Source organism: Pteropus medius, unplaced genomic scaffold, assembly GCF_902729225.1.
Source record: "Pteropus medius unplaced genomic scaffold, Ma_sr-lr_union100, whole genome shotgun sequence".
In the NCBI taxonomy this organism is placed as follows: Eukaryota; Metazoa; Chordata; class Mammalia; order Chiroptera; family Pteropodidae; genus Pteropus; species Pteropus medius.
Window position 1 is genome coordinate 45,902,089 of NW_024340849.1, and position 26,380 is coordinate 45,928,468.

A 26,380-nucleotide genomic window follows, 5' to 3' on the forward strand; every position below is an offset into this window, starting at 1 on the left:
TGTTTGATTTTTATTTAAAATTGTAAGTACTTATTTTGTTTATGAGAATGTTAATTGGCACAACCACTCTGGAGAGCAATTTGATAGTGTCTAGTGAAGATGAAAACACCCATAACATAGTTATGGACTGAATTGTGTTCTCCCACCCCAAATCATATGTTGAAGCCCTAAACTCCAACGTGATTATATCTGGAGATAGAGTCTTTAGGAGATAACTAAGGTTAGATGAAGTCATAAGAGTGGGGCCCTAATCCTATAGGACTGTGGCCTTGTATGAAAAGAAGGAGAGACATCTCTTTTTCTCTGCCATTTGAGAATCTAGTAAGGAGGTAGCCAGCTACAAGTGAGGAAGAGAGCTCTCACCAGAAAGCAACACTGTAGGCACCCTGATCTCAGACTTCCAGCCTCCACAGCTATGAGAAAATAAATTTCTGTTGTTTGAGCACCCCTAGTCTGTACTATTTTGTTATGGCAGCCCAAGCAGACGAAGATACTTACAATAAAGATTCAACATCTAGATATGTGGACAAGAGAAACTTTGAACACAAGTCCAAGGAGCCACGATCAAAATTAAAACCCACCTATTAATAAAGAAAAGAATAAAGAAATAAATTGTCTTATATTGATATAATGGAATACTATTAATCATTTAAAAAAATAGTTAACCATTTAATCAAATAATAACCATTATTATCAACTAATCTGCAAGTGTCAAGTAACTATCTCAAAATTTTAACATAGAGTGAAAAAGCCAAGTTGCACATTGACATATCAAATATGATAGCATTTATACAAACTTTAAAAACATAAAGCATTTTAATTATGTAAATATCCATATATCGTGAAAATATCAAAATGTGGTAAAAAGGATATTCACCAACTTCAAAACTGACTCACTCTGAGATTGGAGGGAAATGAGAAAGGCAGGGGGTATATAAGAAGACCTCAGTTGTATTTGTACTTTATTTATTTTTAATAGGTGTGCTAATCCATCCCTATTTTCTCCCATTTATTCTTGAGCCCAGATCAATCTGTATTTTTCCATGACCACAACATTGAAACATCTCTTCTCAAGATATCCAACATTCTTGTTGACACTTCTCTGTCCACATTTTACTCGACTTCAGTAGGACTAAACCCACCCTCCCTTCTTTTGGATGCCATTCTGTCACTTGATTTTTTATTTTTTTATTTTTTAAATTTCTTTTTATGGTGACATTGGTTAACGAAATCCAATAAGTTTCAGCTGTACACTTTAACAGTAAGGCATATATATTTTTACACTGTGTGTTCACCTCCCATAGTTAGATTTCTTTCTGTCACCACATATTTGACCCCCTTTACCCCATCTGCCTCCCCGCTCCTGTCTCCCCGCTACCCTCTGGTAACCACTAGTCTATTGTCCATGTCCGTGAGTCTCTGTTTGTCCTGTTAATTTGTTGTCTTTAGGTTTATATCCCACATATTAGTGATATCATGTGATTTTCAACTTTTTCTGTCTGGCTTATTTTGCTTAGCATGATTATCTCGAGGTCCATCCATGTTGTCACAAATGGCAGTATTTCATCTCTTCTTATGGCTGAGTAATATTCCATTGTATATACGTGCCACAGCTTCTTTAGCCAATCATCTATTGCTAAACACTTCAGTTGCTCCCAAGTCCTGGCTACTGTGAATAGTGTTGCTATGAACATCAGTGTGCAAATATCCTTTCGGATATTAGTTTTTGAGTCTTTAGGGTAAATACCCAGGAGAGGGATTGCTGGATCATATGGTAGATCAATTCTTCGTTTTTTGAGGAACCTCCATACCGCTTTCCATAGTGGCTGTACCAATTTGCAGTCCCACCAGCAGTGTCACTTGATTTCTGATGTCACTTGACTCCTTTTAAGGTTTCTGTCTCAGCTCCTCGTCAGCCAATACTAGAATGCCCATTGATCGTTCCTGAGTTTCTTCTACTTTAACTACCATCTCTTTTCAGGTATTTCCATGCCATCTACATGTTAATGACTCCCAAATTCATCTCTCTTTCCTTGAGTACTTTACTCATATTTGTCAACCTGGCATTTTAACTTGGATGTCTACTAAGCATTTCAAACTTAATATATTCTGAATTGAACTTCATAATCTCCTTTGACTCCAAAGCATATTTACCTCTAGTTCTTCACATCATAAGTGGTCCTACATTCATTATATTTCTCAAGTCAATATTATAGAAGTCATACTAATTTCTCTGTTCAACTCAATCCACTACTTTGTCACCGAGTCTGATTGGAACCACTTTTCCCCCGTCTCCACCATTTCTTGTCTAGATTAATGCATTAGCATTAGTCAACCTTCCATTGGATATCTCTGCTTTAATTTTTGCTTGTCATTTTCCATGAGCAGATTAAGGGATTTTTTTTCTTTATGCCTTTTTCTAAATTTTAAATATTTCATAATAAAGTTTTATAATGTAAAAACGATAGCTACAAAAAAAAAAACGCCCTAATTTATAGCCATGTACTCGTAATGCAGCTTAAGAAATAGACTATTACAAACTAGTAAATTCCTTGGGTAGTTTGCCCTCACTATGTCCCTTTTCTTCCCTATCAAAGGTAAGGAATAAATTGAAATTTGTGTTTGTCATTAACATATATTTCTAAACATTTTTATCTTTTTGTTTGATTTTTCTAAACAATATGTAATTTTTGCATGTTTTTAAACTTTATGTGCATCATACTAAGTATATTTTCTACAGTTATCTTTCACCCCACACAATGTTTGAGAGATTAATCCCTTTTTATGTCTATGATTCTTATTCTTCATTTTAACTGCTGTATAATATTCCAAATATATAAAATAATTTATCCATTTTCTTATTGATATTTATTTTGTTTCTTTTTGTTATATTACAAGCAATGCTGCCTACTGCCATAGACTAAATATGTCCTCACAAAATTAATATTTTGAAACAATTCCTAATGTGATAGTATGTAGAGGTGGGGCCTTTGAGAGGTGCTGATTAGATCCATCATGAATGTGATTAATGTTCTCATAAATAAGACCCCAGAGAGCTCTTCTGTCTCTTCTGCCATGTGAAGAAGTCGACAGTCTGCAACCTAGAAGAGGGCTCTCACCAGAACCTGACCATGTTGGCGTCTTGACTTCTGATTTCTAGCCTCCAGAGTTTCAAGAAATAAATGTCTGTTTTTTACAAACCATGTAGTCTATTGTACTTTGTTATAGTAGCTCAATCAGATTGCGAGACCTACTATGCACATATTTGAGATATTTCCTTGCATATATGTGCAAATATTTATCTAATGTGATGGAATTTCTGGGTTGAAGAGAATGAGTGTCAACTTTTCTTGATATTACCAAACCATCCACCAAAACATATGTTCAGAATTGCACTTAAGAAGGAGAGGCCACATTGTTTGCTGTGTGTTGTCTCTTTTCCTTTAGAGTGTTCATAACATCACTTCAGCTTGGACTACAGGGCTGCAATTTATTGAGTCATCTATCACTATGGCTTTTTACCTCTTACTCAATGAAAACTTCACACCCTCATTTATGAGATAGGTAACTTATTTTATAAACAAGAAATAGGAAGCAGAGCAAGGCTAAGCTACTGCCTAGAGTACACGGTGACAGAACCAGGATTCAAATTCAGGTCTGTCCAGCAGCAAGGCTTGCACTACATGGCATATGAACATTAATCAGGTACCTATCAAACTGCTGGGCTGATAGTGCCTATTGGTCTTTACATAAAGCTGAGAGCTCCATTGTGCAAAAATAGTTTTCAAATCTCTTTCTCAATGTCCCAAACACACAAGAAAATATCAGAAAGAAAGTTCCCTTCTAGACTTAATACAAAAACGATTGGGACCTACCATCTGGAAATATATATATGATTATATATAGGACTATATGTATGTATTTATATATATATATATATATATATATATATATATGTGTGTGTGTGTGTGTGTGTGTGTGTGTGTGTGTGTGATTTTATGAATACTGTGAACGCCATAGATAAAGTTTATGTACTTTGAAACTTGAGAACAAATAAGAAATAACAGAGTAGATTTGTGATTATCAGAGGCTAAGGGGCAGGTGGGGAACTGGGGAGATGTTAAGTATACAAACTTGGAACTAGTAGATAAATGAGTCCTGAAGAGCCATTGCACAGACAACTATACTGTATTAGAAACCTCAAAATTGCAAAAAGGCTAGATCTTAATTATTCCTACCAAAAAAAGAAATGATCATTAAGTGATGTGATAGAGATGTTAGTTAATGCTATGGTGGTAAACATATTACAATATGTAAATGTATCAAATCAACACTTTGTACACCTTAACCTTACACAATGGTATATGTAAGTTATATTTCAATATAAGATAAAAATAAGAGGAGTCTATGGTAAACCTGTGTAACTTTTACCTCAAAAGTGAGAGTGTAAGAAATGTAAATAGATTCAAACAGTTTGGACACTTTGAAGAATCCAGTGCCTTAAGATTCTTTTTTTTTTTTTTCCTATGTGAGAATGCAATCATCAGCAGGAGGACTTGGAGTCAGAAAGACCTGAATGTGAATTTTATTTAACACATCTTTTTATTTATTCCATAAGCTTGCTATTAGAAGAGAGCAATAATTTGTTTCACACTACTCTTATGACTGGTTTCATCTAATTGTAAGGAATTATTTATTTACATCCTTTCTCTTACTACTTAATAAAGAAATATTGCATCTTTTGAGAAATAGTTGGAAGCTCAGACAACAAAACAATAAAGAGAATAGAAAAATAGCAGAAATGAAATAGGAATAATTAAAGTTGAATCTGAAATCACTTCTATAGCTAACATAATATGTATTAGTATAAAAGAGAGAGTAATGGTTTTTCATTTACCTTAATATTTATGATCATTATTAAAAATCACATAATCATATTTAGAGAAATCCCAGGTTTAAGACAGTGTATAACAAACTTTTTACTTAAACTGCATTAACTGGTCCATTTCTGAGTTTGTAATATTTTTTTGCATAAGAAAAAAACTTTTGAAAAAATAAAATGTTACATCATTCTTTTTTATTTTAAATTTATATATTTTTGAATAATGAATGCAATATCTACTACTGTTTCAAAAACTATCTCACACTTTATGTATTATCACAAAGGATCCTCTGAGGGGGGTGAAAATTTCAGAAAGTACTGGAACACACTGGAGCAAGTTGTCATATTGTCATCCTTTAAACACATTTTATTGTTGAATGGAATCTTGTTTAATTCTACTTTCCTTAACTAAACCTGTATTGTGAAATGAAGTTTGCTTCTTTTACTTCTTACCATTGTGTTTTTTCATTTTTTTTTTTATTTCAAGCTTATTAATTGTATTATAAGCAGCATAAGTAAAATGAGTTGTGGTTCATCAGTTGCCTGAGAAGTGTGAAGGGAAGTGAGCTTGAACCAGTCACCAGAGCTGCCATCATGGACTCCATCCTGACTCTCATCAGGCTCCTCAATCCCAGACCAATCTCTACAGGTGCAGCCATCAAGATGGGTATAGCAGAAGCATCTGTTCTTGAAGGCTTTGAGGGCTATGAGTACTCTAGCTCCCAATAATCACGGCAGGCATTTGGGCCACTTAGGGCATCTTGCCCACATGCCCTGATATTTCTTGTTCCCCATCATCCCTGTTTGAGGCCATTACCAAATCATGCTCAGGACCACCCTCCAGATGAATTCAAAACTTGAATCTTCCTCTCTTTGCCAGACCTGGCCAATAGACGCACTTTAGCAATACAGAGGCCCAGAGCCAAGAGAGAAGGAGATAAGCTGAGTTTGGTGCCCATCCCATGGTACTCTAGAGCTACACAGTCTGATAAAGCAGCCACTAGTCACTGTGGCTTTTCAAATTTAAAGTAATTCAGTGTAAATAAAATTTAAAACTCATTTCCTCAGTTTCGCTATCTCACATACCCAATAGTTGCATGTGCCTAATGATGGCCATGTCAGAAGGCACAGAGTTTAGAAGATCTCCATTGCTGCAGAAAGGTCTTTTGGACAGGGCTACTCTAGAAGTCGCAGCTGATGATTCTGAGCAGGGAGTTCCGCTTGGTCAGCCTGAATGGAAGAAAGTCCTATCTTGTCCCAACTCTGATGCCAACCTGCTATGGATTGGGGTAAGTCATCCACTTACCTGTAAGGGCTTCCTGGAATTAGACTTTGGTATGTGATGGAAGAAGGGCAGGCCTCACATGGCCCATAGGTCTTAGATTACTCATCTCTACTTTGGCCTTTTGTAAAAATTTTTTTATTGAATTGTGGTTTTGTATCATATTTTCTACGTATGTAAGGGCAATCATATAAAATCCAATATTGCAGTTGTTTTAGGAATTTTTTGAACATTTAAAAAATTATATTATGCAGTTTTCTCTTTATGAGACTCAATGATAGAAATTTCTCTCAGGCCTTAGCACCAGGACAAAATGTGCTCCTCATAAGCAACTAGTAAGCATTTAAGTTTTAAAACAATGTGAATATTATAAATAATCTCATATTCCTCTTTGTTTTCACTGCAAGGAGGCTCAGACCAAAAACGTTAGAACCTGTTAGACAATTTTAAGAGATCCATTTCTTTATCCTAACTACACCTCTAATAAAAGCTTTTTAGAAGCCATCAAAATATGTTTTGGGGGAGTGAATTGAAATTGGAATGAATTATTTTATTAATTGGGGAAATATATGTTCAGAACACCCAACCCTTCAAATACATCATGAAAATGCATAACCTAAAATCCAAGCTAAAAGATTTCATCTATTGGGAAGATATCCTTATGAAGATGTGTTCTAAACAGCCTTGACCTTAGATTTGGAAAGTTGGTAGACACATATTTCTGGAACATAGTAAAAGACTAAAAGAAATTAATGTGCCTGAAGTTATAAACTCGAATGTTCTAAAGACTGAAAAATTAAAACACATCACTTTGTTTTTAAGCAAAGGGTTCTGTTGTTGTTGTTAAAAAAGAAAAACATTAAAAGTTTCTAAAACTATTACATTCACAGAGTTCTCACCATTCCCACATTAGGCACAATCTCTAAAATTGAATACCACCTCTTAATCAAGAAATAAAAAGTAAAGTAAAAGCATCTCATCCCTCAAACACTTTCATCCTTTTTTTCTTTGTTTTTATCATGGTTAAAAATGTGCTTTTCTGGGAAAAGGATATTTTTCAAATAAAAAAAGTGTTCTGGAAAACTATAGATAAGACAACTTTCTACTCAGAATTATAATGTCATAGTACCAGACTTAATAAAGAAAGAAAAACAAATGTTTTGGAATAAAAAAGTGAAGATGCAGACTAGAGTGTACCCAGTTATAATACATAAGAATTATCTGGAAATTACTGAATTCATGCCTACTTGAAGTAACAGAACCCAAAAAGAATCTCCTAACCAATATGACTATAGTGTTCCATCATGAACACATGCTCTGTAGTGATCACGTAACATGTATTTTTTCAAGAAGAATATGCTAGTCAACCCTATATTGAGGCATAAAAAACAACACTGAATATTCTTTTATCAAACATCTAAGAGTTTTCCCATTCATATATGTAACACAAATGAATGATCATTAATACACCTATGTCTTCTCAATCATTTTGTCAAGTAAAGGACACAAGGATTACTTAACAATAAATGATGTTTATTTAGAATTTGGTGTGTGCCATGCACTCTGACCAGTGTTCTAGGTAGATTCTCTTATTAACAAACTATGGGGTAGGTACTATTTGTGTTCTCATTACATAATAGAAGAAACTTGAGCGCTAACTTTTCCAGGGTCCGCAGCTACTCAGTAATAGATGGACTCCAATCTGAGAGTGATGCTTGGCCAAGGCTCTGTAAGTCCTCTGCAGAGTGTAGATAACCTGACTGCAAGTTCATGAAGGAGATGAGAAAACAAAACCAGGGGGAGGGACCCAGATCTCACCAACCCTACACTGGAAGAGTCCTTCTGAGATCCTTCTTCAGTGCCTAGAATGAATGAAAGTGAACAAAAATCAAACACGGAGAGACCCAGCACAGATGGCTACCCAAATAACTAAGAGAACGAATTGTGGTCTGGCTTCTTATCATCTAATGTTGAACTTTTTCATTTTGTTTCTCCCTGAAGAGATAAATGCATTTTCACTTACACATGATTAATTTGCCTATAGTGTATTTAATAATAATCATTCTAATTATCCAAGTATTCAGGCGCCAGATACTTATGACCTTGAGTAGACTCAGGTCTCCTATCTCTCTGCTTCCAATTCCATTAAATAAGGACAGATAACAAGCTTTCTTATCAAAGTACCTTAGTATTTGATGATGAGTGCAACAAATGAACACTGAGCTGCCTTTGTATCTAGCTCAAAAGGCCAGGCATTTTCCATTGAAGCCTTTAGCCACGTTACACGACCTAATGCAAATACCGTTTCTATATGAAATAAGTAAGAAATCATATTTTGGGGCCAACATTTTATTATTAACAAATAAATACTAAAAACTGGTATTTATTTGTTAATGGCATCTCTCTACAGATTGTAGTCCACTTCATCTTAGAACTTGCCTTAGTTTATCCATAGTTTGCCTTAGTTTATCCATAGAATGAACATATGTTGACTCATCCTCCTTTACAGGTTGAATGGAAGTGGTTGAAATGGAAAGAGGATGAGTCAGACCCATTCCCTTATTTCAGTGTTTGAGAACTAGAGCATCTCAGCTTGTAGGTTTGAGGCTCTGTGGGATGTTGTTGACAGGATGAGACCACCTCCTTGAGAAGGGAAGATGCTTGGCTGGGCTTGCCCAAGCCCTGTGTGGTGGCAGCTGCCTTCTATTGTATGTAGGCTCTGGCCAGCCGATAAGACCAATGACTAAGCAGCCCCAGAAAAGCTCTAATTCAATCATTTTTATGACATATTTTTTTAGCTCTCTTGGGATCCTCACCCACCATGGTTAGACTTTGGCTTTTATAACTCATTCTGTGTGAAAATAAGCAACTGCCTGGATTTTGGTCTAAGATTACAGTTGTTGTTTATACATCTCATTGATCTATTACTGTTTGTAAAAAATAGAGAGATAGCTTGTTTAGATAAATTAATTTGATTAAAACTTTCTGGACTCCCTTTACATCTGTTACTTGAAAAGTCTTCCTGAATATGAAGGAAAATAGCATTCCCCAGGCTCCCCCTCTTTCTCTAGCTCAGGTCCAAAAGCAAAAATAACTTGACTTTATTTGACCAGCTCCTTGCCACCTGGGATTGCTGATATAATTTCCCATCCTCTCATCAGCCTCCCACCTTCACCCTACACCCAGCTGCTCAAGGACAAGTATGTTGACAAACATCCTCTGGACTTTCCATGCATTTTGGCTTTGTAAAGTCTGGCATGTTTGCAATAGAGCAAAGTGTGATTGAATAATAAGCCAATGTTAACAAAAAATACTTTCAAGAAGAACTGGTCTGGGCCCTAAGAGGGCCCTCTCAGAAGGTTTGCCATAGGAGGACCCTCAGCAGATTTTGGGTGGCTCTTTCCAAGCAAACAGGCAAATCAAAAGTGAAATGATCAAACAGAGTCTTAACAAAGACATTGCGCCTGAGTGTGGTGAAATGTGAACTGTGGAAGCTCTGCTTATGTTCCAACTCTTTAGGGAGTCAGGTAAAAACCAAATGTTATTGCAATAATGAAAAAAGCCATTGACTTACATCATTCTGGAAATGCATTTAGGCAGATGAAAGAACACAAGGAAACAAGAATTATTAAGCTCTCCTCCTAACTTCTCCTTCCCCTCCCTTAATGAATGTAGATTTGGGAGAAAAAATGATTCGTGCATGAGTCAGAGAACAGGGGAAAACATCAGCTGCTGCCTAGTCCCACACCATGGAATCATTCTGCTAGACCTCAATATGGCCAAAGTGACCTCAAGGAGCACCTTTCGCCAACTCTAGCCATCCTCATTCTGGTCCTATTCCACAAATTTTTTCAATGACTTGGATAAAGATATAAAAGGCATGGATAGTGTAATTTTCTCCCCTCCCCTCCCCACCCACCTTGGCATCTGAACCTGCTGTTGTGGTTGGATAATTGATTACATAACAAGCCATGATAGGAGGCAGAGTTCACCTCCACCTATAGATCTGAAAGTATCAGACACTTGTGTTCCTAGCCTTCCTTGCAACTAGGGTGTGGGTAGATGACCTAGGCCCAGCCACTAAGGCTTACACACTTTCCCTTTGAACAAAGGGATGAGAGCTTAGAGAAGTGACCAGGATAAATCCCTTCTGGTGGCAGGAGATAGGCTGAGGCAGCAGCTCTGGGTTTCTGGTCAGCACCAGCACACTGCAGGGCCTGTATCCATGGTCCAGGGCCAGAAGCCTGGCAAGTTGTGCCATTCAGGCACAAGGGGCAGTGATATCCTCCACAGATGGGATTTGTAAACTGGTTTGTGATGATTCAGACTGCCCTTTCCCTGCCTTGGCCCATGACTCTGTGGCCTGCTCCCTGAGCCTTTAAGCCACCCAAAATCTTTGCAATCAATTATTTCTCTACTGACTTCAGCCAGAGTTGATATGGTTGCTTGCAACTAAGAATATTGACTGGTGGCATGTTTTTCAAATATACCAGAAGTATAAAGCTGGCAGGGAAGCAATCTATTAGATGACGGAATTGAGATGAAAGAGGTTGTCGGATTGAACCCTAATAAGATGAGTTCAAACAAGTATACCTAAAGGAGAGCTCAGAGCCAAGTCCATGCGATCTGACTTGAGGAACATTTCTCCAACCAGAGTTGGAAAATATAGATACTTAAAAAAATAAAATAAAATAAAATAAAAAAACAGAAAGACTCTCTCAAGGTTGATTTAAATTTTTTTTTAAATCACATTGCTACTCAAATATAAAGAAACAAAATTACGTATAAACTCCTTATGATCAAGGCTCGTTTACATTTATAAAACCAAAACAAATTTGCAAATTAATTACAAGCAGACCTACAAAAGCAATAGCATTCAAATTAACATCATTAATTTAATGTGAAAGATGATGATGTTTTGCTGAAATTGGATCATTGCTCACCACATAGCTCTGGCACCTACTGCTGAGGCACAGGGGGTTTCTAAGTGGGGTGGCCTGTCTGCAGCTCCTTAAGCTAAAGATGCACTGAGCCCTGTGTGCCTTCACATTCATCAAGTTTCAGCTTCCCCAGAATTTTCAATAAGAGTATTCTCTCCAGATAGCTGGGCTTTTGTCTTACTGCCCTACTTGCACTAAAATTCCTTCTTTCCCAGAATCAATCTCTCTTTAACTGAGCTCCAACACTCTGGGATTGAACTCATTGACCCAGCATAAGTCAGTTTTGACCCCTGGTCAAATCAGCTGAGACTAGGAGGCATGATCAAACAGTGCCAATATGATAGCTCCCTCAGCATTCAAGGGATGTGGAAGGGAGTTCATAGTACAGTGCTGGACGCCCATTTCAGTGAGTAATGTGACATGGTTCAGTCCTAGGTGACCCAACTTTTCTACCCTGATGCAAATGCCATGGAAATTCTGGTGCATGCCTATCAGGGAACGTGCATGACTATGTTCACCAAAACATTGTTTGGGGTGGCAGGGATTTGGAGGTGAATTGGATCCCATCACTGGGAAAGTGACTCATGGCAGATGCACACCAGGGTCTACTATGCAATAATTAGGAGCAATGGAAGTTTACATATCAACCTATATGGACCTAAGAAACATGGTAATAACTAGAATGAGACTTAAAATACTATTCACATAAACTAAAGATACCTACAAAAAAACAATATGCAATTTGTAAGAAGGTATGCAAATACAAAGACACATATTACATTTAAATATTTGCCTGTTACAGTGACACAGGAAGTGTGTTAATAAAAGAGTCCAAATATAAAGACAACCAAACTCACTCATTCACTCCCTCAGTAATAAATGAAAGAAAAGCCTCATATGAATCAATAATAATAATGTCCATGAACATTAACACTTAATGAATGCTTAAGTCAATCTTCTGTACCCAAGACAGAGAGAGAGAGAGAGAGAGAAGAAGAGAAAGAGAAAGAGAAAGAGAAAGAGAAAGAGAAAGAGAAAGAGAAAGAGAAAGAGAAAGAGAAAGAAAGAGGGAAGAAGGAAGAAAAAGAGTGCTGGATACTACAGGTATCTGCCACACATGCAAATTATAAAGATTATTTTAAAAATCTTATTTCACATAATGAGAAAAACTATTTTAAAGGTTGCAATTAGAAAATCTGGCTTTAAAAGACAATAGAAATGTTGTTGATGCATAGTAAGGAATGGCTATTAGGACTTCAGTAGTACCTACAAAAGCCTGCCTTATGTTCCACAAATCTACATCTTATAAAATAACCCAGCCATTACTCTTTGACTTATCCAAATGTGAGTCTACCAAGAGTGATTTGAACGTAATGAACATGAAGCTATTCTTTATTGAATAATAAGTTTGCACATAGCTTTATCTTTTCAAGCCAGAATAGGCAGTGCTGTTTCAGTTATTTTTGAGTGAAATACCCTAGTCATGATTCATGAAAACATTTCATTAACTGATTATAGATCTTGTCGCTTCAGTGGGAGAACTGAGAAGTGCACTTCTGACCTAAAAATCCTTCGGTAGAGATTGAGTGACATACCGAGTGTTACAATTCCCTATCCAATTGCTAGTAAGAGATGCTAAGAAAGTGACATTTCTTTCTAACCAGGCATCAACCACATATTAATAAGGAGATAATTTCCATAGTCATTTTAGAATATATGAAAATCCTTTAAGTCTTTGCAAATAAGTTTTAAAAATAGTGACTTTTGTACAGAAGAATCAACACCAGCAGATTTTTAACACTAAGGTATTAAAGTAAGCTTGTTATGGTTTGGCAATGAATTCAACTTTCACCTTTAAATCATATGATAAGATACTTATTCTCAATATGCAAACAAATTATATGACATCTCTCGGCTATATGAAATAACTACTATCTTAAAACTTATCTACTCTCTGGTCTATCCTAGGTAAAGTCGACCAATTTGTGTAACTATCTGTGTGTTATTCATGATATTAATATTTTGCTTCAATATCTATGTGCCCTCCAACATTTTGCAGTTCCCTTGCAGTTAGTTGGAGTCATATGAATTTCTCTGGTTAAGAGGCTATGAGTGGGAATAATGAGTGTTACATCAGATCTGAGGAACTTAAGACCTGGAGTAAGTTACCCACTCAACTCTCCCCACTATGGGACCATAGAACATATATGTGAGGTGTTGTAGTGCCTGTCAGCCTTGGTCTCTGAGAGACTCTGAGGGGCAAGATCCCTACTGACTGTATTGGGTAAAGAGTATGAATGATAAAGAATCCTCTATTCTAAAGCCATTGAGATCTGAACGTTACTTGGTTAGTGTACCATAGCCTAGTCTACACTGACTAATATTTATATTGACTGTCTTAATTAACAAATAACTTAATTCACCACATCTTGAGAAGAAAAGAACAAAAACAAATTTAAAAGATAACTGGCATTGGAAAGTTAAGGAACAATTAAAAAAATACAAAAGAAAATTTCTTAAGGATATATCATGTAATTAGGTGAAAAGTCAGTGATACAGAGCAAGTGCTCCAAATTCAGAAGGGGTATCTGGGCTGCAGGGACTGAGTAAAGATTAACAAAAGAAGGTGGACTTTGAACTAAGCCTTGTAATTTAGGTCAAATTTGAAGAGGCTGGAGCAAGAATGTGAGTAAGAATCTGTAATTAAGAATGGACCTGGAATAGTCCAGAGAGATTGGAAAGCGTGATAATTTAGGAAAATAACTGAAAATAAAGTTTAAAACATTTTAATATCATGATGTTAAAGTGAATTGAAAATCAAGCTAGGATTTTGCACTTATACTAAAGGCAACAGACAGTAACATGGCTTTTCTATATTAGACTGAATATATATATATATATATAGAGAGAGAGAGAGAGAGATGTGTGTGTGTGTGTGTGTGTATGTATATATGAGAATATATATGTATATGAATATATGAATATATATGTGTGTATATATATATATGAGAGAGAGAGGGAGAGAGAGAGAAGAGAGAAAGTCCAAATACGCTCCTATTTCAGCTATAAATGAAAGTGATTTTAGCTAGGAATATTAACTGACATCAGTGTTAAGAGTAGATTTGAGGAGCAGACTGAGTAGAAGCTGGGAGATCTGTCTCCAGACAGAAGGTTCACTGAGGTTGTGGTAATAAATATAAAAGGCATTATGAAGAATTACAGATATTAGTGACTGAGTAGATGCAGAAAGCGAAGATGGATAACTATCAAGTCATTTATTCATCAGCAAAAATATATTAAGTACCCACCACATTTCAGGCACTATTGGGCTCCTGCAATATAGCAGTGAACAAAACAAAGTCCCTGCTCCCATAGAATTTAAATACTAGTTGGAGAGGCAGACGAACAAATAGATACCAGCGGTTATGCCAGGTGAAGAAAACAGAACTGAGTAAGTGAGCAAAGAAAGAAAAAGGTTGGAGGATGGGCAGAAGGCCTCACTGATAAGGTTACATTTGAGCAGAATCTGAATCAAATGAGGAAGCAAACCATATGAATATCCTGGGAGGGGTATTTAAGAAAAAAAATATATAGACTACCTAATTTTCTTAAGGTAATTACTTCTTTGAATAGGTATTACATGTACATGGTTGGAAAGTCAAAAGATGCCAAAGAGTATATGATTGAAAGCAAGTCTCCCTCCCCAGTTACCATCCAGTTCCCCTCCCTGGAAGCAACCAATATGAATGAATGAATGAATAAACGAATGAGTGAATAAATGAGTGAATGACTGCACACATTTTTTGGTTGTTTTTTGTTTTTGCTTAAAATACTTTCCTAATGGAATTTTGAAAAAATATACTAATTTCCTTATTAAGAAGGAGGAAGAAGAGAAAAGGAAGTGGAAGAGGGAGGGAAGGGGAAGAGAGAGGGGAATACAATATCTGACCAGCAATTTCCTCTTCCTGGCTCATGGAGTCTTTGAGAAATGCAGGCTGATCTCTGGTTTTTCCAGGCATACCTCCAAAAGGAAGGCTCACCCTAGCCTAGAATCTTCCCAGACCTTATGATTTGGGAGAGATCGCTAGACAGAATCCTCCTCTAAATCTCTCTCCAGACAGGATTTCGGGGTGGCAAGACTAGTGAACTCTCATCCCCTGAAAGATATAAGGTTCTGATTTAATTGTTTATTAACCCACAACATGGAGTTTTTTTCTTATTGTAAAAGTAATACATGCTCATTAGTTTTAAAAAAGGCAGAAACCTATCAAAGTATGAAAAATAAAAATAAATTTTAAATAGCTGTAATTCTACCATTTATATAATTGTTTAATCCTCAAATATTATTATGGCTATTGAGCTAATAATTAAAAATAAAGCAAATTAAAAAAAGAAATTATTATCACATCTAGAAATAATATGAAGGTTAAAAATGTCTCTAATGAAATCAGTTATTATTTTAAGAATTCCAAACATTTCTTAATAAGCAGGATTTCAATATATTTGAATTAACTTAAGTTCCTTTACCCTCTATCTTTTCTTGACCAGTATATAACCAATTGGCAGTGATAAATATACTCCTTAAGGAATAAATTTTAAAGCATATCAGCTATGCCAAATAATTTATCATGTGTAAAAACTAGTCTTGATATCTAATTGCTGGCATTTTGGTTTGCTGCTCTTGTTTGCAGAAATTATGCAGTGTTTGTTCTTGGTTCCTTTCTTTGCGTTGGCCTCTTTTCATTCAGCACTCAGAAACTAAGATTGTCACTTCACAGAGAGGAAGAAGACAAAGAAATAAAACTATACAGATTCTATTTGAAAATTGTGATTAAGTGTAGACGGGGCTGCTTTTCCAAACAAATCAGTATCCTTTTACTGCTAGTATAAATTAATAGCTTAATCAAGACAAAATGTGTAAAATATTTATAATAACATGCTTGCTTACATATTTTTTGGAGTGTAATAACTTATTTATTCATTAAACACAACTATTTTTATCCTAGTTTATATTATGCATAACATTTATCTTAAGGTATTTAAAATCATTTAAAATGAAAATTTTTCCACAAGTCCAAAATAGTGAGATTTTACTGTTTAAGTTTTCTAGGAATTTGTTTTTTTTCTTTGTAGTTTATATACATATTTTTAATTACACAAAAATATGTGTCTACTTACAAAAATTAAGAAATATAGCTAAGTTTTAGTTAAAAGATTTGAAGTTCTGAACTTGAACCATAGGTGAATAATAAGGTGAAGATATTTATAAGAGATATTGAAATTAGATTTGCTTCATTTTCCAAGATTTAGTGGGGTACTTAGAACACACAGATTTATCATCCATCTTTATTTTATTTAGAAATGATTGCACATTGACTGTGTCTATTAAAGTTGCTATTCATATTTTTCTCTACTAACCAAATAGAAAAGAATTGACTAATTTAACCCACAAGCTGAACAATATGTAAGTAGTCAGAAACAAGTGCTTTTAAATTCCATTTGAAAAATATCTGAGGGAAAAGATTTCCAGTTTGCGTGAACAATCTGTTACTAAATTTCCTTCCTGCTCTGAATAGCTCCGCCATAAAGAAGCTCTTCATTTCAGTTAATTCAAATCTCTTAAGCCATAACTTAACAGCATTTCTTCTCATGGGATCAGATGTGTTTGAATCTATTGCCTGTGACTTTCACTTCTATCAAGGCATATGTCTTGATTTTTAGGCTGCTTTGGCTTTTCCTTGACTGCAATCCACTTGTGCTTATTTGTTTGATAAGGACAGTTGTTTGATTTGTGTACATGTAACACACAATTCAAATTTTACTTTCAACCTTAATTTCTAAAATGGTTATGAGCAGTGGGGCTACTTTTTTGGTAAAAATTCGTAAAACCTTGTGAACATTATACAAGAAATGCCAAATATATTTCTATCATAAAAGATTCAAAAACATAGAAGTGTGTAGAGTAAGACATTGACACTTCCTCTCACCTTTCTCCCCACCTATTTCATGTCCAACCCTTTTACTGTCTACACTTTTAGTTAAATTCCTAAGCATTCTGTCAGCCTGTTTTGATTATTTCTCCCTGAGATTCAATTAGGTCTTATTTTCTCTGTTTATGTAACAATAGAAAAAAAACAGATTGATAGAATCAAAATATATTAATCACCAATAGAAAAAAGATTCCTAAGTCTCCTTCTAGAGGCTGGATACTAAGATCTAGCAGCTGCTGTTCGAGCCAGCCATCTTGAGTCACACCAAAGGTCCATTGTACTCAGTGTCCAGTCTCTGACAATTGAACCAAGACTCACTCAGGCAGAAGAGTTTGACAAATATCTTCTGCAAAACCCCAACCCCTACCACAGAAAGCCCAATTTAGCTTCAATTACTTTTCACAGACCTATTACATTTAAATAGTCTTTCATGGCATTAAAAGACCCAGTAAGTAGCTGAGTGACCTTGGGAACATAACATAACCTCAGGAGCCTCATTTTCTCATGTATAAATCAGGTAGTCAGATTATGTCATCTCTAAAATTGCTCCCTGCTTCTGAATTCTTTTATATCCCTTATTTTCTTTAAAGGAGAGGCAAAAATTAAGATGATCTTAGCAAGAATATTTTAAAAAGACAGAGCAAGTATTTTTCACTGGGGATTTTGTCTCCTTATTTTCCCATTTAAAATATTGGTTGAGAGACCTTGACATAAAACCTAGAAATGATTTCTATTCTGGGATTGAAAGGAACCAAGGAGTCTGCGCTGAACTACAAAGTCCCTGGCAGGGCAGTAGCCAAGGAGAGAGGCTGGATTCTAGTTTGAGGAGAGAAGCAAAAGTTCAAAATCAAGATTTTTTTTTTCAAAAATCAAGTTCCATTGAAGAGGCAAGGCCATAAAAGAGAAAGAAAATCACATTTCAAAAAGACCAGAAATAGATTGGATAGCAGAGTGGGGAAAAAAATAGTGTCATGGTGAACAATATGAGGCTTTCTGAGTTCCGTACTGGTTATCTACAAATTACTCCAAAGTTAGCCACTTAAAACAACAAACATTTATTTTCTCATATACTTTCTGAGATTCAGGGAGCTAGGAATGACTTAGATGGGTGGTCTGGCTCAGGGTCTCTCATGAGGTTGCAATCAAGCTGTTGGCTGGGGCTACTGTTTCTGAATTCTTGACTAGGGCTGGTGGATCTACTTCCAAGCTCATTCATGTGGCAATGGCAGGAGGCTTCCTCTCCACATGGGCTTTTCCAGAGTTGTTCACAACATGATTTTCCCAAAACAAGTGATTTGAGAGTGAGAGGGCAAGAAAGAGATCAAAATGAAACAATAGTGTCTTTTATAATATAATCTCAGAAATGGCATTCAATCACCTCCACCATATTTTTCTGATCACAAGCACCCACCCTAGTATAATGTGAAAGAGGGCCACACAGGGATGTGAATACGAGGATCACTGGGGCTGTCTTTAAGGGTTGGCTGCTATAAGTTCCATATTGCAGTACATCTGTTTTGGGATGGCGTGTGTATGTATGCGTGTGTGTGTGTGTGCGTGTGTGTTAAAGAAAGGAAAACTCAATGTGGTCTTTTGATTTGAACAAAACATTCACAGGGCATTAAGTTAAGGTCAGGCTCAAAGGTAACTAATGCTAGGAGCTAGCAAATAGGGGAAGTGGGCGGGGTTATCTACATGAAAAAAGTTAACAGAACAGAGCAGAAGTTGTCCAACTTCTTTTGGAAAGGTTCAGGTAATAAAATATTTCAGATTTTATGGGTCATACAGTCTCTGCTACCGTTACCTAACTCTGTCTTTTCAGTGTGAAAGCAGCTATAAGCAATATATAAATGGATGAGCATGGCTATGTTTCAATAAAACTTTATTTGTGGATGCTGAAAATTGAATTTTATATCATTTTCATGTACCACAAAATATTATTCTTCGGATTTTTTTTGACTATTTAAAAATGTAAAAATTTTCTTAGGTCACATGCCAGACAAAAGCAGACTGTGCACCAGACTTGGCTCATGGCCCAGTTTTCAATTCTCAGAGGCCCAACGAATGTGATTGTTGAAGCTTAGTAAAACAGGATTGAAATAGGAGTAATATAGCAGAGTATTGTTTTTAAAAATGTTTTAATCATAATCGTATAGTGAGTATTTAATGTTCCTCACCAAGTAATCAAACCTCAAAATACATAAGAGCCACTAAAAACATTTATAAGCAACTTTAAATTCCTGATGTTTCAATCAGGAGTGCTGGAGGTATTGGAACCAGAACCAGAAACAGAACCAAAAGCAGAAACAGAAACAGTACTTTTAATAATTAAATGATAATTTAATTACTTTACTTTTTAAATTACCCCAACCAGGGTTTTGCATAATAAGGAAAACACATTTCTGATAGCTGTAGAGTATTCTTAGTTGAGAGAATAGAGGCTTATAAGTGGACCAAAGGACTGTCTGGATATGATGTCCAGTGTTGTTCTCACTTCTCACATCCAGTAACCCAGGTGACATCTCAAAGCTCAGAGCTAGAATAGAGGATTCGGCTGGTCATTTGTACAACCATTGTCAGTTATCAGAAGGGGTTGTTTTAGTTGGAGAGGCTATTGGAATGCCCGAGGGAAATCTTCTGATTCTTTATTGATTTCATTTGGTTAGGAGATACACTGTTCTATGAGCCACTGCTTTCATTCTTACGAGGGAACACAATTAGAAAGAAAAGAAATGTACTCTGAAAGAAAGATCATGAGAAGGGACACTCCTTTGCTTGAACTACTAACAATCCATTAGAGATCTAATAAAAGTTAGCATTTTTTATAACATTCGAGTTAGGATGAAGTGTGGGAAAATAGGCACCTCTGTGTCATCGCTGTATATGATGTGATCCATTTTCCTGCTCAAGCCTGGGAGGCTAGTAACCAAATGTCCTCCATCTCATTCTTCTTTCTGCCACATTTTGACCTCTGGAAAATTAGGTCTGTTAATACTTTAGGACATTTGTCACATGACAGTTTTGAACTGACTTAGATAAGAAAAGATGTATATAGTTTTAAAATATTTCTTTTCCATGCCTGATGACTATATCTAACTATAGTTATAACCGAATGAACAGAAGAAGGAACATTTATCCTAACATGTGGGAAGAAATACTTTCACCAACATATATATGGTAAGCACCTAACTGCATTTCAAAGATTTACACCATCTTATTTCCTGTCTTTTAGGAGCTGCCCATTCTGAGTGGAAATCATATAAATGAAACAAGAAGTTTGTCATAAAAGCAATAAACCAATGCATGAATATGCAGTGCCTTATTTACATCAAATTCAAGTTAAAATGATTTAAAGATAGAGATTCTGAAAAATAGTCTATTTGGGGTAGGAATAGGGAGGTTGGGGGTACAATTTCATTTCTAGTCAGGGGGGAAAAATTCTAAACTCTTTCTAATCAACACAGAATTTTTCCTAACTGTGTACTTAAAACAAGCAGCTAAATTTGCAGTGACTACCTGAGAAAAGGGTCATCATTGTTATTTTCTGAGAAACAAGGAGGTGGTTGGAACTTAGGGAAGGCCAGAGCCCTGTGTTCTGTCATCCACAGAGGCCCTAGATTTGTCTTTGGGGTACTCAGCTGACTTGTCCTCAAAGATCCAGAGGCTGCAGGCCTCCCTCATTTAGTGCAGACCCATATAGCACAGGCTCCTTACCACAGGGATCATCTGGATGGCACACACTGCTGGCCGAAAGGGAGAAAGGGAAAGGGATTGCATCTTAGCCTGGATTTGGACATAGTAGTTTACTTTGGAGATAACTCTCAGAAGCAGAAGTGAGGGAGGAAACATGGGAGAGAGGAGGGAGAACTAAAAGTTACTATAGCGTGTGTTATTGAATTGGTTACTGATCTAGGCACCTGAGGCTCAGTCTTACTGTACAAAAATGGGAGATCAGTCAATTAATTTAGGACATAAATGCCAAGATTATACAATGGGGAAAGAATAGTCTCTTCAATAGATAGTTTTGGGAAAACTGGATATCCACACGTAGAAGAATGAAATTAGACCATCTTATACCATACACAAAAATGAACTAAAAATGTGTTAAAGACTTGAGCACAAGATCTGAAACCAAAAAACTCCTTGAAGAAAACATAGGAGGTAATTAGGACATCACTCACTCTTGGCAATATTTTTTTTGGATTTGACACCAAAAACAAAAATAACAAAAGCAAAAATAAACAAGTGGGATTACATCAAACTAAAAAGCCCTGCACATCAAAGGAAACCATCAACAAAATAAAAAGGCAACCTACTAAATGGGAGAAAATATTTGAAAATCACATATGTCATAAATGGTTAATATTCAAAATGTGTAAAGAACTCATACAACTCAATAGCAAAAAAAAATAATTTTGAAATGGGCAGAGGAATTGCATAAACACTTTTCCAAAGGAGACACACAAATGACCAACAGGTACGTGAAAAGATGTTCAACATCACTAATCATTAATGAGATATAACCTTGCACCTGTTAGAATAGCTACCACCAAAAACAAGCATTTGAGAATGTAGAGAAAAGAGAACCCTTATGTACTCTTTATGGGAATGTAAATTGGTACAGCCAGTAAAGAAAACAGCATGGTAGTCCCTCAAAGAATTAAAAATAAAACTATCATATGAACCAGGAATTCACTTCTGGATATATATCAGAAGGAAATGAAATCAGTATCTCAAAGAGATATTCGCACCCCCCCTCCATGTTCATTGCAGCATTATTTACAATAGCCAAGACATAGAAACAACCTCAGTGTCCACCAATGGATGAATGGATAACAAAGATGTGAGATACACCACACACAGACACACACACACACACACACACAATGGAATTAGTCATAAAAAAAGAAGAAAATTCTGCCATTTGCAACAACATAGATAGATCTCAAGGGCATTATGCTAAATAAAATGTCAGACAGAGAAAGACAAATATAGTATGATCTCACTTACATGTAGAATCTAAAAAAAAAAGTGAACTCATAGAAACAGGTTGGTGGTTGCCAAAGATAGGTGGTAGGGGAGGAGGAAATGGGTGAAGGTAGTCAAAAGGTACAAAATTCAATTATAAGATAAATAAGTCCTGAAGAGATAATTTACAGCATGATATGTTTAATTAACAATATCATATTGTATATTTGAAAGTTGCTAAGGGAGTGGATCTTAAAAGTTTTCATCAGAAGAGAAAAAATGTATAACTATGTGTGGTGATGTATGTTAACTTATTGTGGTAATCGTTTTGCAATAAATACATTTTTCAAATTGTTATGTCATACACCTAACAAATGCAGTGTTTTTGTTGTTGTTGTTTTGTTTTTGTTTTTGTCTGATCTTATTTATTTGTTACTCTTACAGAATCTCATTTTTGACTTGACTCAGACTCAGAGGTAGAAGCTCTCAGAGAAGAAAGTCTGTGTCTCTTGGCAATCTGTTCCTGGCATTTCTCTTTGGCCTCCTTCATTCTCTTGGCCAAAAGTTTAGTATGTTCTGCACCCTCTTCCTTATTTTTCTTAGTACGATGTTTATTCAGAACAATATGCTGATGTTTACATTGCAGGATGCGTGGAGTTACAAGATGCTGAATCTTAGTGCTTTGGTCCTAGGTTTCTTACCTTCTTTGTATAGGGACTTTCTCACAACATATTGGCAGACATCATCTTCTTTAGAGAGATTGAAAGTTTGCAGATTCCGCTAGCTCTTTTGGGCTCCAGGAGATGAGGCACAGTAGTATCAGTGAGACCAGAAATATTTTTCTCCCCTTTTTTTACAATGTCCAAGTTGAGAACACTTAGATTTGCATCCACAATGCAACCCGAACAGATTCGTGCTTTCTTTCTCCAGCCCTCTTTAGTCTATAACAGGTATGCCCCTTACTCAGTAGCAGGCAGACACGGCCATGAGTCAAGACACCCTGCTTCATGGGGAAACCTTGTTTGTCATTTCCACCACTGATTCGAACCACATAACCCTTCCATTCTTCACCCAGAGTGTCAGCAGCAGCTTCTCAAAAAAGTAAGAAGTTTTCATTCATCATCAAGGCGCCTCTGACAGCTAGTGGCTGGGAAAGAGATGTTCAGCTTCATCCTGAAGCAGCCGACTGCTTCCAAAGTGCCATGGAAAGAGCACAAATGCAATGTTGTATATATCATTTGCATCTCAAAATAATTGAGATATAAAATAAAGCTGGGAAAAAAATATGAGAAACTGGGTGTTGTCCATTAGGGCCCATCTCTTACTGCATCAGGCCTGCTCCTAAAAGCATTAAATCTCTTGAGCTTTCCAGCTATAATGTCCTCAACAGAGTGAGTTAGTCCAACTTTAGGGGAAGTTCTAAAGTAGAGAAACAGGGATGCAGAAGGTGCTTGAGGCCAGACTCTGCACCATTCATGAGAACTGTCCACCACACTCCAACTGAAATCAGAAGCAGGCAATGAAGTATGATGTGAGTACCATGCATATCTTCTGGTCAATCTCTTGCAGCTGTCAAATCTACTCATATCTACATTGGGTCCACTAGATCACAGACTCACCCTCTCTGGAGCACTTACAAGATGCCCCAATGAATTCTCTAAACCCCAGATAGGCTCCTCCCTGTCACACTGTAGCAGAAATGACACCTCTTCATGACAATCAAAACTGACTTCCCTGCCAGTATAAGAACTCCCCTCCTTGCCTCCGGTTAGTCTCCGGTCTTGAAGAGATCAAATTGTCCAGGTTGAAGCAATATTCTACTGGGAACCTGAATTTTCAATCTATTAGAGCTTAGAGTTGCTTTATGAATGGATACTGAGAGCAATGCTGAAAGGGTTGATCCTACTTTTACCCCTTAGTTCCTGGACCCATGAAATCTAGTTATCAGAGACACAGCTTTCTATATCGGTCAGTAGTTCAACACTTATACCCCATCCTGAAAGACAGCATTCTCAAGCTCATATCTTTTTGAAACCTTAAATAAGTCACTTCAACATTCTTACTGTTTCTAGATAATGAGATATATGGAAAAACCTACTATATTCCACGGTCGTGTGCTCATTGTCATACTTCCTTTGGTACAAGATAATGTTTTCGGGATCCTGTGCCTATAAATTAATCACTCTGTAAGCACTTGGTGGTGCTTGCATATGTGCTGCAGGTATGAAGCGCAGATCCAAATTTGGGGTAGACATCAGTTCTAATAAAGACAAATGACTTCTCCTTTCAGCATTGAATGTGACCGGTGTAATTGACCTGCCATTGAGTGCCTGGCAGCTCAAACATATAAAAAATAGAGCTCCTGATATTCTACTTCGAACTTGCTTTCCCTCAATCTTATCCATCATAATTAATGGCAACTCCATTTTCCTAGGTGTTCAAGTCAAAAACCTTGGGATAACCCTTGACTTCTCTCTTTTTTCACATTCTACATCTTACCTATTAGCCAAACATGTTGGCTCTATCTTCAGAATGTATCCAGAATATAAATTTTTCTTGCCCATTGCCACAACCCCCAATTTACTACTATCAACTTTCACCTGGATTATTGGAATAGCCTCTTAACTGATCTCCCTACTTCTGCCCTTGGCCTTTTGAAGTCCATTCTCAATCCATCCTGTTAAAACACAAAACATATCATGTCATCCCTTCTAATGGCTCCTAGTCTCACTTGGAGAAAAAGTCAAAGTCCTTACAAAGGCCCATATATTCCTGTGTGATCTGAGTCCTTGTGGCAGACAGACTTGAAGGTGTCCCCATGATCTTTCCTCCTGGTGTCCATGTCTTTGTGTGATCCCCTCCCTTTGAGCATGGATGGGAGCTGTGACTGGCTTCTAGCCAATAAAATACAACAAAGGTGTTGAGTGTTACTCCTGTAATTACATTACATTGTATAATATTCCCTCTTGCTGACAGATTCTCTCTCCTCTTCTGCTGGCTTTGAAAAAACAAGCTGCCATGTGAACTGCCTTTGGAGTGGGCCATGTGGCAGGGAATTCTATGAAGCCTCTAAAAGTTGAGGACAGGCTTCATTAATATTCATTCAAAAAAACCCTGAAGCTCTCAGTGTTACAGCTGCAAGAGAATGGATTCTGCCAACAACCCAGGTCAGCTTGAAAATGAATCCCTTTCTAATTGAGCCTTCAGATGAGAACACAGCCCAGCCGACACCTTGACTGCAGCCTTGTGGGGCCTGAGCAGAGATCCAGCTAAACTGCGCCCAGACTCAAGGAAACTGTGAGCTAATAAATGGATGTTATCTGAGCTTCTCGGTGGTAGTTTGTTATGCAGCAGTAGATAACAAATGCAGCCCTGTTACTTCTCTGACATCTTTTCCTACTATCCCTTTCATTCACTCTGCTTAGGCTACACAGGCCTCTTTGCTGTGTCTCAGATGCCCGTCACAAGGCTTTAGTGTTTGCCATGTTCCTTCAGCTTGAGATGTTCTTCCCTGAAACATACACTAATTTCCCCCTTTAATCACTTCTTGTTTTCACACAAAAAAAGCCATCTTCTCAGTAGGTTTTCCCTGGCTACCTCATTTCACATCCCTCTCTCACTTCACAACTTCCTTTCCTGCTTTATTTTTTCTCCTTACAATTTCTCATCCTCTAACTTACTATATATTTTAATTATTTGTCATGATTAATGTCTTTTCTCTTTCATTAGAATGATAGCTCAACCAGGACAGGGATTTTGCAGGGGAGGGGTTGCTATAATTTTGTCTACAGTGAATCCAGTCCATGTGGTTGGGTGATTCTTTTCTGCCACACTGAATTGCTCTGCAGCAGGCATAGATTTAGAGGATATTTTGGGTTTAGCCAGGGTTGGAGTACAATGAGGAGATGGGAGGTAAAGAGTGTTTCTATGTGTTTCTGGGGAATGATTCTAGTACTAAATCATAAGTCTGAGAGAAAAGTAAGGACATAAAGGAAGTTATAGGTGATTTGAGGTCTCATTAAATTCAGGGAACTCTTCAAGTGGGCTTACTAGATATTCTGAAGAATAGGAGGTGATGATTAGAAAGGAGGTGTTTGAAACTGAGATGTCGAAATGTGCTTGGAGATAGCAAGGTCTGGGGTATGGCTTTGTGAATGGGTAGCTAAGGTGAGATGTAATAAGAGATTATTGGCTCTAAAGGACTAAGGAACTGAGAGACTAGGATATTAAATGAACCGTTTATTAAATTCTGAAGTCTCCAAGAATGATGATATAATTGAGAGTCAAATGTTCAAATCATCGAAGAATAAGGGAACAT

At 36.6% G+C, this 26,380-nt stretch overlaps 1 pseudogene; it reads right to left on the reverse strand.

Annotated features, from left to right (window-relative positions):
* Positions 1-22,482: 22,482 nt before the first annotated feature.
* LOC120583291 (40S ribosomal protein S6-like) lies at positions 22,483-23,234 on the reverse strand (annotated as a pseudogene).
* Positions 23,235-26,380: the final 3,146 nt, after the last annotated feature.